This window comes from Lipotes vexillifer, unplaced genomic scaffold (genome assembly GCF_000442215.2).
Source record: "Lipotes vexillifer unplaced genomic scaffold, Lipotes_vexillifer_v1.1 scaffold213, whole genome shotgun sequence".
NCBI classification, from domain to species: domain Eukaryota; kingdom Metazoa; phylum Chordata; class Mammalia; order Artiodactyla; family Lipotidae; genus Lipotes; species Lipotes vexillifer.
The window spans coordinates 1,083,787-1,095,443 of NW_006780610.1; the positions used below are offsets into that span (position 1 = coordinate 1,083,787).

The window sequence follows — 11,657 nt, forward strand, 5'->3', positions numbered from 1 at the left end:
CCCCCCCCCCCCCCCCCCCCCCCCCCCCGCCCCGGGGAGCACAGCAGGGTCTGATTCATTGCTCTGTCCCCAGCACGTGGGATAGGCCCCCGCCCCCAGGGACTGCCAGTCAAGGCTTCCCAAATGAGAGAGGAAGAAAGAAGGAATGAGTCCTCAGTGTAGAACTGGGGTGGAGATAGGACCTAAACTTTAAGGCTCAACTGGTCCTCACAGCAGCCTCCCAGCAGGCAGGCCCATCAGGGCCAGTTAGGCATAATATGGTGGAAAAGATGACAGCCTCCAGAGCTGGAATTCTGGGGTTTGAATCCTGGCCCCACTACCTACACCCAGGCCAATTACTCAACCTCTCTGTGCCTCAGCCTCCTCATCTGAAAAATGGGCATAACCGTAGTAGCTACCTCCTCTGGTTGTTGAGAGGAAAAAGTGAGAGAAAAAGGGCAAGTCCTCAGAGCAGCATCTGGCGTACTTGCTTTCCCACCCTAACCCACTCCCCCCACATACACTACAAGTGCCCCCCCCCACGCCAGCCCGCCCACGGCGGCCCGGCAAACCAGCTCGCACCCACTCACTCCACGGAGTCCCTGCACACTCAGGCTTCAGTTCCATCCTCCTGGACATTCACCGCTTAGTGGCTGCATGACGGGGCTTATGCTGACCATTTAAACTTCAGTGTCCTCTTCTGTACAATGGGGTAATGACAGTGCCTACCTCCTAGGGCTCTGAGAAGGATTAGTTAAAGTAGCATGTGGAAAATACCCCAGATCTGGCACCATACCCCGTATAGGTTAGACTATGAAACTCATTGCTGTGTGAAAACCGTCAGAACTCTTGAGCTTCTGAGCCCCCAGTAAGGTGGTCACAGAGCCCCGGCTGCTGCACAGGGGGCTCCTGAGGAAAGCAAATGCCAGTCTGGCCGATATGCTCTTACAGGACCTGTATACCAACCACCCTCCCCCACAACATCCCTTCCTCAGGGCTGAAACCAGTGCAGGCCAGGGCGCGATGAGGGGTCCAGGACCCAAGAGAAGAGGGAGCATGCGCCGGGGAGCAGGGAGAGTAAAAGCACAACAGGCCCTCTTCTCGTCAAAGAACGCTGTAGTTCGTGAAGCACTTGATGCAGGCAGCGGCCCAGGGAGGTGGGCAGGTGGAGATGATAATTGTCATTCTACATGAATGGAAGCTGGAGCCTCAGAGAGGTTGAGTCACCTGCCTGGGGTTATACAACCTTTAAGAAACAGAGATGGGAGCCAAACCCCGGCCTGCTGACATCTGGTTCAATGTTCCTTTAACTGCGGGGTAAGCCCTGATTCTGGGTGACCTACTCCCCAACCCCCGCCCCGAGAACAATCTTGGCAAGAGCCCTGGGCTGGTCCTCACTGCACTCCAGGGCAGGCAGGCCCTGAGGCCCAGGAGGAATAGACCCGGGAGACTGATGGCTGCCCCAGCCTTCTAATCCTTTCATCCCCACCCGGACTCCTCCCAGCTCTGGCCCCAGAGCTCAGGAGGGAGAAGGCAGGATGGTGCCCAGACTCAGGGATTTCACGCACCGGTAAAATTTTCAAAAACAATTTAGGGACTGCATGAAGTTGTCAGCTTTTTATTTCGCCAAGTAAGGACATTTAAAAAAAATTCCCAGGCCCATCATTTCATAAAAGAAAGGACATAATCTCAGACAAAAAGACAGTCCTTTAAATGAAATAAATTTAGCTTTGTGGAAAACTCACCACATTGTCCTTATTTCTCTCAGTTTTGCCTTAGGCCACTGAAAAAAGCCCGGGTCTGCTGCCGCGTGTGAGAACCATTTTGCAGCTTCGGCTTGGGAGTCACACAGACATGGGTTTGAATCCTGATTCCACCACGGACAAGTTGTGTCATTTGGTGCACATTATTTCCCCTTTCTGAGCCTCAGTTTCCAATCTACAAAATGGGAACATGAATAGTGCTGCCACACAGTGGCACCTGGAGAGCTAAGTGGTCTAGAGTTTGCAGAGCACTAGTTCTGAGACGAGATCAATCAAGCCCAGGCTCCCAGCCAGCGGCGCCTCCCTGTCCTGACGCTGCCTATGGCTCCCCGTCGTCCACAGGGTAAAGCCCACCTCTGTAGCCAGACCCTCTGGACACACCAGACTCTGCAGATCCTGGGGCAAAGAGAGCAGAAGAACAGAGTCCTGCCTCAAAGCCTTTGCTCTAGCTGTGGCCTCCACGTGGAGCGCACTCAGGACAAAAATCACAAGGGCTTCCAGCTCACTGCCTGCACCCAGAGGACCCAGGGGTCATTTTTCCACTTCTCTCTAGTCGGCAAAACCCTTCTCATCCTAAGAACCAGCCTCAATGTCACCTTCATTCCCTGGCTCGGCAAACATTCACTAATTACCAACCACGCACTGTGCTCAACCCCACCATACAGAAGAGCGCAGAATACACAAGGGAGGGTGAGTAGAGATCAGGGGGCTCCGGAGGGCCCCCAGTCAAGCCAGGGGTGGGGGGCGCAGGGAGCGATTCCAAGAAGAGGTGGTGCTCCAACTGGGATCTGAAGGATAAATAGGAGTTCGCTACATGATGGGGTGGGTGGGAGAGGGGACAGACTGTGGGGTGGAAGGAAAAGCATCTGGGGTATTAAAAGCACACCTGGGGACGCTCTAGGTTGTTTCTTAGGCGAGGAGCAAAGGATGCTCGAGAGAGGGGTTCCTGACTTGGGCACAGCCGGTGGAGGAGTCACTGTTGGGGGGAGGTGGATACGTTTGGAGACAGATGCTGAGTTTGAGGTGCCCAGGGGATGAGCAGGCGAGGCGTCCACAGGAAGCTCAGGGATGAAACTGCAGAGGGGGAGGCTGTCATCACAGAAGTGACCCCCCCAAGTCACAGGAATATGTGCACACATACGGAAACTGTGCATGGAGAGGAGGGCCCAGGACAGAGTCCCCAGGAGGCCCAACATTCAAGGGGAGAAGGAGGGGGCAGAGCTGCGGACAGAACCCAGGGAAGAGCCAGAGGCGGGTTGAGGAGAGTCAAGGGAAGGGTGTGTGCAAGCAAGGACGGGCCCCGCAGGAGGCAGCCCAGCAGCATCCCAGGAGCCACAGTCTGGGTTCAAATCCTGTCTCTACAACTTATTAGCTATGTTGACTTTGGGCTTTAATTTCCCTATGTGTAACATGGGGCTAATTTACTTTTCGACAAGAAGGAAGATAAAGGGCATGGAGGGAGGCTTGGGTCACATGTTCCTCCAGCCCCCATCCTAGGTCTCTCCCACCAGACTGGCACCAGTCCCCAGAGGCCAGAAGATTAGATGAGTGAATGAAATCAGGGGCTCCCGCCCTCAGAGTAGAGGGCGGAATGGGAGGCAGCTTTCCTTGGTTCTCGGCTCTCGGCGGCTCCAGCACCACTCTCATCTATCGCGGAAGGGAGGTGAAGGCCCCAGGTGTGCTGTCCTTCCTCTTGGCCTCGGTTTCCCCATGTGGGGAAACAAAGCCATGAATCTGCTTGAGCTCGGAGGCCCTTCTGCCTCTGATGCTCTGTGGCAGGACGAACGGAGGAAGGGTGAGGGGAGAAAGACCTAATCCAGACCTTCCGGTCCTGCCCCAGGGGAGGAGGTCCCACAGGGGTCTGGGTCCCCATTGTCCCCAGGGACTGGTCCCTCCAGAAGAGGGTGGCAGCCGGACCAAGGAGGGCCGAAGCAGAGGTGCCAGGATTGTGCTGACAAAGCTGTTCCTTCTCCCCTCCTCTCTCCCTACCCCTCCCCTCCAAGGGGACAGCCGAGCCCGGCAAAAAATAAACCCAAAGGCAGTAACCTGGACAGGCCCGAGGCTCCCAGGGCGGAGCGGCCGGGAAGCAAGGATGGAGGAGATGACCACACCCCCCCACAAAAAGCGAAAGTGTGCCTGATCTGATCCCCCTGCCCCTCCACCAACAGAGGGTCTCAGAGGGAGCAGCTCCATCCATTCTCCTTCCACCACACTGGGAGGGTTGGGTGCCACCTGCTTGATAGGCACAATGGGCAGAGTAAATCTTGTCCAGGCCAGCTAGACATGGATTCCCAAGTTTTGGAAAAAGTACCCCAGGGAATCTCACTCTACCTCCTGGTTTGGGGCAGTCAGTCCTCCCTCCTGTCTGACCGCTATCTCGCCTGCTTCACTGGGCCCATTTATCTCCAGCAAGCTGCTCTCCCCCTGTCCCACCTGCCTGGCCTAGATGTCTGAGGAGTCTCAGGAGAAAGCGTTCCCCAGACTTCTCTGCAGGGATTGCGGAGGGCCCCTGGGCCGGAGACCCCGCTCCACCCACAGTTCCCCAAATCTTTGAGAGGAAGGAATCGCTGAGCTCCCTGCTCCCTTGCCTCCCTCCCTCAGGCACTGCCCAATTAGTCTGCTGCCTGGGGCTGCCCCTCCCCGGCTCACCTCCCCAGCTGTCAACCCCCAGGGCATGCAGATCCTGCCCTAGGGACAAGTTGCCCAGAAAGCCTAGAGTCCTGGGGGGAGTGCTTTACGGATGCCCCAGAAGTGTGACCAGCACCCTCTCCCCGGCCCCTCAGAGTCCCCGCTGGGGGCAGGCAGCCTTCCCGGTGCCCTTCTAAGTGCTGCCCAGTCCTCTGAGGAGCTCAGGAAGAAGGTACCGGAGGAGAATTGCCACCACCCCGCACCCCACCCCCACCCCCTGCCCCCCCCCCGCACCCCACCCCCACCCCCACCCCCACCCCCACCCTATAAAACTCAAGGTCTGAGACAGTGGCTCCTCCCATGCATCCAGAGTCCCTCTGTGCCAGGCAGCCCTTAGGATCCATTTTCCTGCTCAGCCCCATTTTACAGAGGGGGATAGTGAGGCTCAGGGATTGGGGTAGAGTAGGGGTGGGCACCTTCCCAGTAAGTGTTGGGACTGAGACCTCTAAGTCTCCTTTGGGATTCCCTGTCCCTATTCCCCAGAACGACAAGCTCAGGAGAGAGTGGGGGATGGCCCTCCCCTCCCAGGAGTCCCTGGCTGTCCCCCCTGGGCACCATGGCTTCACTTCCACCTGCCTGGGGCCAGACTAGCTGCAGAGTTTGATAACGAGGCCCACATCTCAGCCGTACAGCAACACCCTCACATACGCCCTCCTCCCTGTACACACACAGACATGCTCACACCTACTCCATCTCTGCGAGTCCCTGGGAGAGGAGGCAGGAGAGCGCAGTGGTCCAGGCAGTCTCTACAGCCTCCTCACGGGGCACCCCTCCCCCCCGCCCCCCCCAGCCCCCCGCACGCCCGAGCGGGGCACAGACGTGGTCTGTCTCTCCCTCTGCCTCCCCAGACCTGGTACCGAGTTGATGCTCTTTAACTCTGTCTGTCAAGTGAAGGAAGGAACCGTCAGTGAGATCCTAGGCACCCAGGCTGACGTCCCGGTGCCACCATTACACTCGCTGTGTGACCTTGGGCAAGTGGGTGATGTCCCCTCAGCAGCCCCACTTTCCTCAAGCGTGAAATGAGGATATGTGCCACTATTATGTGCCCACCTGATGTAATGGCTGTGAGGGTTAAGTGAGAGAATGCCGGGAAGAGGCAGGGCACGGGGCATCCTAGGCACTCCTCAGATGTCCACAGAAACGCGTCCTCAGGCTCCCCGTGCAGAGCCGCTCACCCCGTAACCCAGGCGAACGCAGCTCCTGGTCACTCCCAGGTACACCCAGACACACTCACCGTGCTGACAAGGACATCCGTCAAACCTCTCCCCAGGAAGGAGCACGATGACGATAATAACGATATAATAATAATGGTGATATGATAACGGCTACTCTTTGTGCCCAGAATGGTGTCAGGTGCTCTAACTCACTTGGCCCTGACAATTCCAGAGGCAGGTATTATTAGTCCTATTTTTCAGATGAGAAAATGGAAGCTCAGAGAGGTTAAGTAACTTGCCCAAGGACACATAACTGCTAAGGGTGGAACCAGAAATGAACCCAGGTCTGACAGACTCAGATCCCATGCTCTTAACCCCCTGCGGGGCAGCCTCTGGAGAATTGAAAAGTAGCCCCTCTTCCTCTTCCTCAGCCCCACAACTCCCATACAGGGGCCCTTAACAAAGGGGCTGCCTACAGGTCAGACACTCAGAATTCCCCGCTGGGCCCCCTAGCCCACAAGAGGGTCGGCCCTGGCCAAAGACCCACATGGGTGCAGGGGAGGAAGGGGGATGAGAAAACCTCCAGCTGGCTTCTCCAAGTCTGGGGAAGTTCCCTGCACAGCCTCCTCTAGGGACACGGCCTTGGCCCGCTCTGCAGAGCCTTCCTCTCTCCTTGTTCCCCAGACAATTTCAGCTCCCTTGACTGGCTCAGAGAATCTTACATTAATCACCCATTCAAACTGCTGCCATCAGCCCAAGAATAATCACCGCTTGAAACTCTCCTGGCTCCAGCATTCTGAGAATATAGGCTTCTGCAGCAATAGGGATTGAAGTTAGACAACCAGCAGGGCTTCATTGATGGAATGAATGAATGTACCATGGAGTTGGGGTGGGGTAGCAGACAGTGAGAAATCCAACCTGCTCCAGTGACCCCAAAGGAGAACGTGGAAAGGAGGGAGCAAAGGGGGTGTAAGGGGTAGGGAGAGAGATAGAATAAGGGCTAGAAGCCCGGCAGGATGGTCTCTCCACTATGTCCTTCTTACAAAGACCAAACAAAAGCACCAGGACTGAAAAATAGCAGCACGAAAAATTTGGGTCACACCCCAAGACTTTCTCCGTCGCAAAGCCAAGTTTCTTGGAGCAGTCTCCCCTATTGGCTGGGCAAGGAAAAATACTATCTAAAGTCCTGATCTGGGAGGCAGAAGGCCTGGGTTACTGGCATAGTTCTACCACCGACTCATCGGATGTGACCTCGGACGAGTATCTGCCCCCTTTCTGTGCCTTGGTGAACCCAGCAGTACACCGCAGGGCTGGACAGAGGACCTCGGAGGGAACTTCAGGAGAAGCAAAGGCCAGCAAAGTCCTAGGAAGCCAGCCACACACTCCCACAAGGGTCTAGGGCTGCCCTCCAAGGCGGATGCACAAACACACACAGATCCATAAGGGCAGACCTGTAGCTGTGAACAGGTGGAGGCAGAAAACGCAAGAGATGGGGCCGACTCAGCTCCGTCCTAGAGGTCTAGGCTGGGGTGCAGGCCCAGGTGTGCGTCTGTGAAGGCAGAGAAAAGGTGAGAGCAGCTGTGCATTAGATTTCTTTGCATTGGATGTATGCTGTGTGTGCGCTTGTGACACCCCTGGGCAGGTGTTTCCAAGTGGCCAGGAGTGCGTGCACGAGACAGACCGACGGGCATGTAGCAGGCATGTGTGTGTGCAAAGCCGTGTAGAACAAAAGTGTGACTGCACTGGGTGAGGCTGGGCAGTTTCCACCCGATTCCACAAAATTCTGCCGCTGCCCACTCCCCCAACAGCCTGTGTGCTGGGGGGACAGAGGGACAGTGACGCAGGAGTGTGGCTCCTGAGGAGCCCAGGGTTGGGGTGCTGGCTGGAGCTGAGGTGCAAGAGGAAGACAGCACCAGCTCTGGGTTGAGGCTCCTCCACGCTGACTGGGGGGACCTTTCTTGAGCCTCAGTTTCCTCACCTGCAAATGAGGAGGACCCCGGCACCCGCCTTACCGGGCTGCTAAAGGACACAATTAGAGTGGTTTATAGAGGGCACTCAGCACGGTGCCCGGCACATGGCTGATGCTCCACGTGTGATCAGCAATTTCAGTTCAAACTCCAAGGGCCAACCCAGGCAGCCTCAGGGAGCAGCGGGGAGGCCCTGGACAGAGAATCAGGAGTCTTTGTCCTGAGTCTGCATCTGCCACTGATCCACTGTGTGATGTTAGTCTCCAGAGCCTCAGTTTTCCCATAAACAAAATGGGGCTGTCAAAATGTGTGGACCCACCTAGCAGGGGTGCCTGCCTGGGGGCTCTGGGCACCTTTTGCTGGGATTATTTCCAACGCAGGTGATGTTTTTTCTGACAGTCAGGGTGGGAGCTTGGTGGGAGGCACCGGGTTGGGAGCCTGAGGGGCCCAGGAGCTGCTGCTACCTCCTCCCCTCCCCATTCCCACAGCTTCTGACCCCAGGGACAAGGCTGACGAAGGATGTTTACAGAGCATAAACCTTCACTTAGAGAAAGTTCGCGGGGCAGCTGGGGGCTGGGAGCTGCAAGTCTCACAGCAGCGGCAGGCGGCGTGGGGAAGATGAGAGGAGATGGGGCTTGGGTCTGTACCTGCCCCTTTCAGCCCTCTGACTTCAAAAGGGAGGCCAGGGTGGCCTTTGACAGGGTGCAGCAAGGAGGCAAACGTCCCTCCCAAATGCTCAGAAAGCAGGATGGGCAGTGATGTGTTTCTCAGAATTCAGGGAGCGGGGACTGTGAAGGGCTGAGGGCTGAAATCAGGGACTGGGGCACGGGGGGTGTGGTAGCGGCTTGGTGACAGGACCAAGGGCCTAAAGAGACGAGGGAGAGCTTGGAGAGGGGACAGCAATCCTTCCTTCTGGGTCTCAATGAGAAGAAGACAGGAGTCAGCGGTTCCCACTTCCCAGAGGCCTGCGGCTGCTGGCAAAAACAGTAGAACTGGGGCTGGTCCTCTGGGTGATGTTCTACACCTCGGGGCCAGAGAAGGTGCAGGTTCTGGGTGGGGCTCAGAGGGACATGGCTGGCAGGTGTGAGGGAGGTGTCCCCTGGGGTGAATGGCCCCGGCTCCCCTCAATTCCCTCCTTGCTGAGTCCTTCTCTGGCAGGCTTTTCTTCTGGGGCCCCTCCCACCAGGGCCTGAGTCTCTGGGAAGGGGGTCCTAGCTACCTGTGCACACTGGACTCCCCTCACTTGGGCTGCCTGTGAGAGTCATTGGGGATGGGGAAGGATTTGAACAAAAGTGCAATAATCAGGCTAGAATTCCAACAGCAGAAAGAACTTCCTGGCTCGCCCAAGACCCTGCAGTGAGTGACTGCAAAGCCCCACATCTGGAGCTCCTCACGAACAGGAGAGGCCTCCTGTGCGGCCCCCTCCCCCAGGCCCAATAATAACACCAACCCCTCACACTCCCACAGGCCCTTGCGGCTCACCAAGTTCTTTCCCACCCATTACCTTGTCCAAGAGGGAGGCCCGCAAGGCTGGGGTTTCTACCCACTTTGATGGCCTAGAGATCTAAAGCTCAGAGAGGCGCAGTGATCAACCCAAGATCGCACAGCATGCAAGAGGTGGGGTTCCTGACCCCTCAGCCCACTCTGACCTCTAAGATGAATCCCCAAATGTCTGGACGTTTTCGCACCACATTTCCTCTCCCAGAGCTCCTGAGAGATGCCTCAGCCCTGGGCTCCTGGGGACAAGTGGTCAGAACAACCATGTACCTGGCCAGGGCATTCCTAGCATCCAGAAAGGGCAGGATGTGGGGCAAAGGTACTAGCGGATTTAGCTCCTGGAGAGGAAGGAGAGGCCCCTCCAGAGGAGGTGAAGACAGTGCTGGCCAGAGGACACAAGGCGAGTCCTTCACCCTCATAGGGGCTGAGAGGCCAGGCCTGGGGACTAAGGACCTCCACCTCAGAACTCTATTGCTTCCCCAGGCCCAGCCTTGCCTCGGAAAAGTCATCTCCCAAGAGGAGCCCGCGGAGGATGCAGCTGCTCCCTGCGAAGTGTCTCAGCCTCCGTGGGCACCCAGGCTGCAGGGTGGGCAAGGGCGCCTCAACGCAGCGGCTCTTAATTAGCAGTCCCCTGCCCCTCATCCCCAGCTCCACCGTCCCTGCTACCCCAGCAGAGAACCCGCAGCACTCCAGCAGCCCTCTCTGCAGAGAAAAAGATTCATCCAGGCCCTGCCAATGGGCACTGGGGGTTGGGCTACTCCTAACCATTGACCCTGACCCTAAGTGCGACCTCACGTCCAGAGCGATCTCAACTCTCTGCCCCGGCCCACCCCCCCACCCCCGCCACAGGAGGTCTCTGCACCTAATCGTGGCTGCTACCTTCAGGAGCATACAGGCTGAAAGAGTTCCCTTCCACTACCCTCCCTGTGGTCAGGGGGCTCCTTTGCCAGCATTTTCCTCCCCTCCGCTCTGAAATTCTGTGGGCCAGCTAGGATGGGGCAGAGGCAGGCAAGCAGGCAGCAGAGGGTCAGGCAGGAAGACAGACCAAAAGACAGGTGGACACAGACAAGAAGAAGAGTGAGATTCAGGTGGACAGGTGGACAGACAGATGGACAGACAGGCACACAGATAACTGGACAGGCCAACAGAGGGATGGAAACAGACAAGCAGAAAGACTGTTGGATAGCTGGAGAGACGAAGAGACAGGACAACTCACACACAAGCAGAAACTCACTCTGGCAGAGGGACAGCCAGACAGGCAGAAGGACTGTGGGACAGTCAGGTGGACAGGCAAGGGGACCACCCAGGAGACCCCAAGACTAGAGGGCCCTCTCTGGGGGCAGCAGTAAGGGATTAATATCGGCACATTTCCCAGGGACCAGAGGTCTCTCTCCCGGGCACCTTCGAGCATCCGAGAGCCAGGCCCAGCCCTTCAACTGATATCTGCGGGGCCTCTCATGTTCCCGGCTGGGCCAGGCCGTCCCCCAAGACTGAGCTCTGAGCTGCCAAAATTCGCTCTTTACATCCAAGAAGGGTCAGTGTTTTTGAAAGTTGTAGGAGCCTGGCGAAGGGGAGGAGGGGCCCGCAGCGTGAATGTTTCCAAACTTACTCCTCTTTCTTTTCCCCCAGGGTGCCCAGAGCCAGGCCTGGTGCAGCGGCCAGCAAGCCGGGCAGGCTAGCTGGCTGAGCCTGCAGGGCAGGCGGCAGGGCCCACTGCTGCCACTGGGAAGTTGAGGGTGGAGGGCAAGACTGAGTGAAGACTCAAAGTCAGACAGCACACGCCAGTGTCAGAACTCTGGTGGCTCAAGGGGACCCCCAAACACCTATAATTGGGGACCAGCCCTCGGCTGGCGGGGAGGTCGTCCCTGGAGAGGGACATCTCCGAGGGGAGTCCAGGTGGGAGGCCACTGTAGCTACAGAGCTGGGGAGAAGGTGACAGAAAGTGTGCAGGGGCCAAAGGGCCCTCTGTGTCTGGGACACAGGGAGACAGAAGTGAGGAAGAGGAAAAGGGAGCCGCACTTTAGTGGCTGCCGATGGGAGAGAGATGGGGGACAAGAAGCTGGACGTGGGGCGTACCTGGGACAGAGAAGCAGGGGTTGGAGATCAGGATGGAAATCAGGAGTTGAGGTGGGGGAGGTCAGAAGCCAGGTCAAGCAGGGGTCAGGACTTGGAGAGGGGGGGCGGTTAGGGGCAGGCTGCGGGGGGAGGGGGGATCGGAAATCGGGTTCAGGCCTGGGGGCAGAGCGATGAGGGTCGGCCGACCGGGGGTCTGGGGTGCAGGAGGCGGAGCCAAGGCGGGGCAGCCTTCCCCCCGGAGCCCAGGCTCCGGCAGGGGCCACGCGGGGCGGCGGCGCGAGGGCACGGTCGGGAGCTCGGGGTAGCAAACTCACATGAAGACGTGGTAGACGAAGGCCCAGCCGCGGGGTCGCTCCAGCACGTTGTAGACCCAGTTCTGCAGGCGTCGGTAGCGCTTGTATGCGGCCGAGGAGCGCTGGCCGCAGGCGGAGCCCGAGCCGGAGCCCGGCCCTGGGAGGGGCGCGTCCGGCGGCAGGGGGCTGCCCAGGAGGCCCAGGCGGCGCGGGGAGCCGCCCCCGCCCGCCTCGCCCCGC

At 58.1% G+C, this 11,657-nt stretch overlaps 1 protein-coding gene across 2 annotated transcripts in view; it reads right to left on the reverse strand.

Moving 5' to 3' along the window:
• The window catches only part of KCNQ4 (potassium voltage-gated channel subfamily Q member 4), a 56,786-nt gene extending 45,136 nt beyond the window's left edge, over positions 1-11,650 (reverse strand). For both annotated transcript variants that reach the window (XM_007453740.1, XM_007453739.1), the window contains exon 1: positions 11,439-11,650. The gene's annotated coding sequence lies outside the window, so the exon portion shown is untranslated. The remainder of the gene's footprint in view (positions 1-11,438) is intronic.
• Between the last annotated feature and the right edge of the window lie 7 nt (positions 11,651-11,657).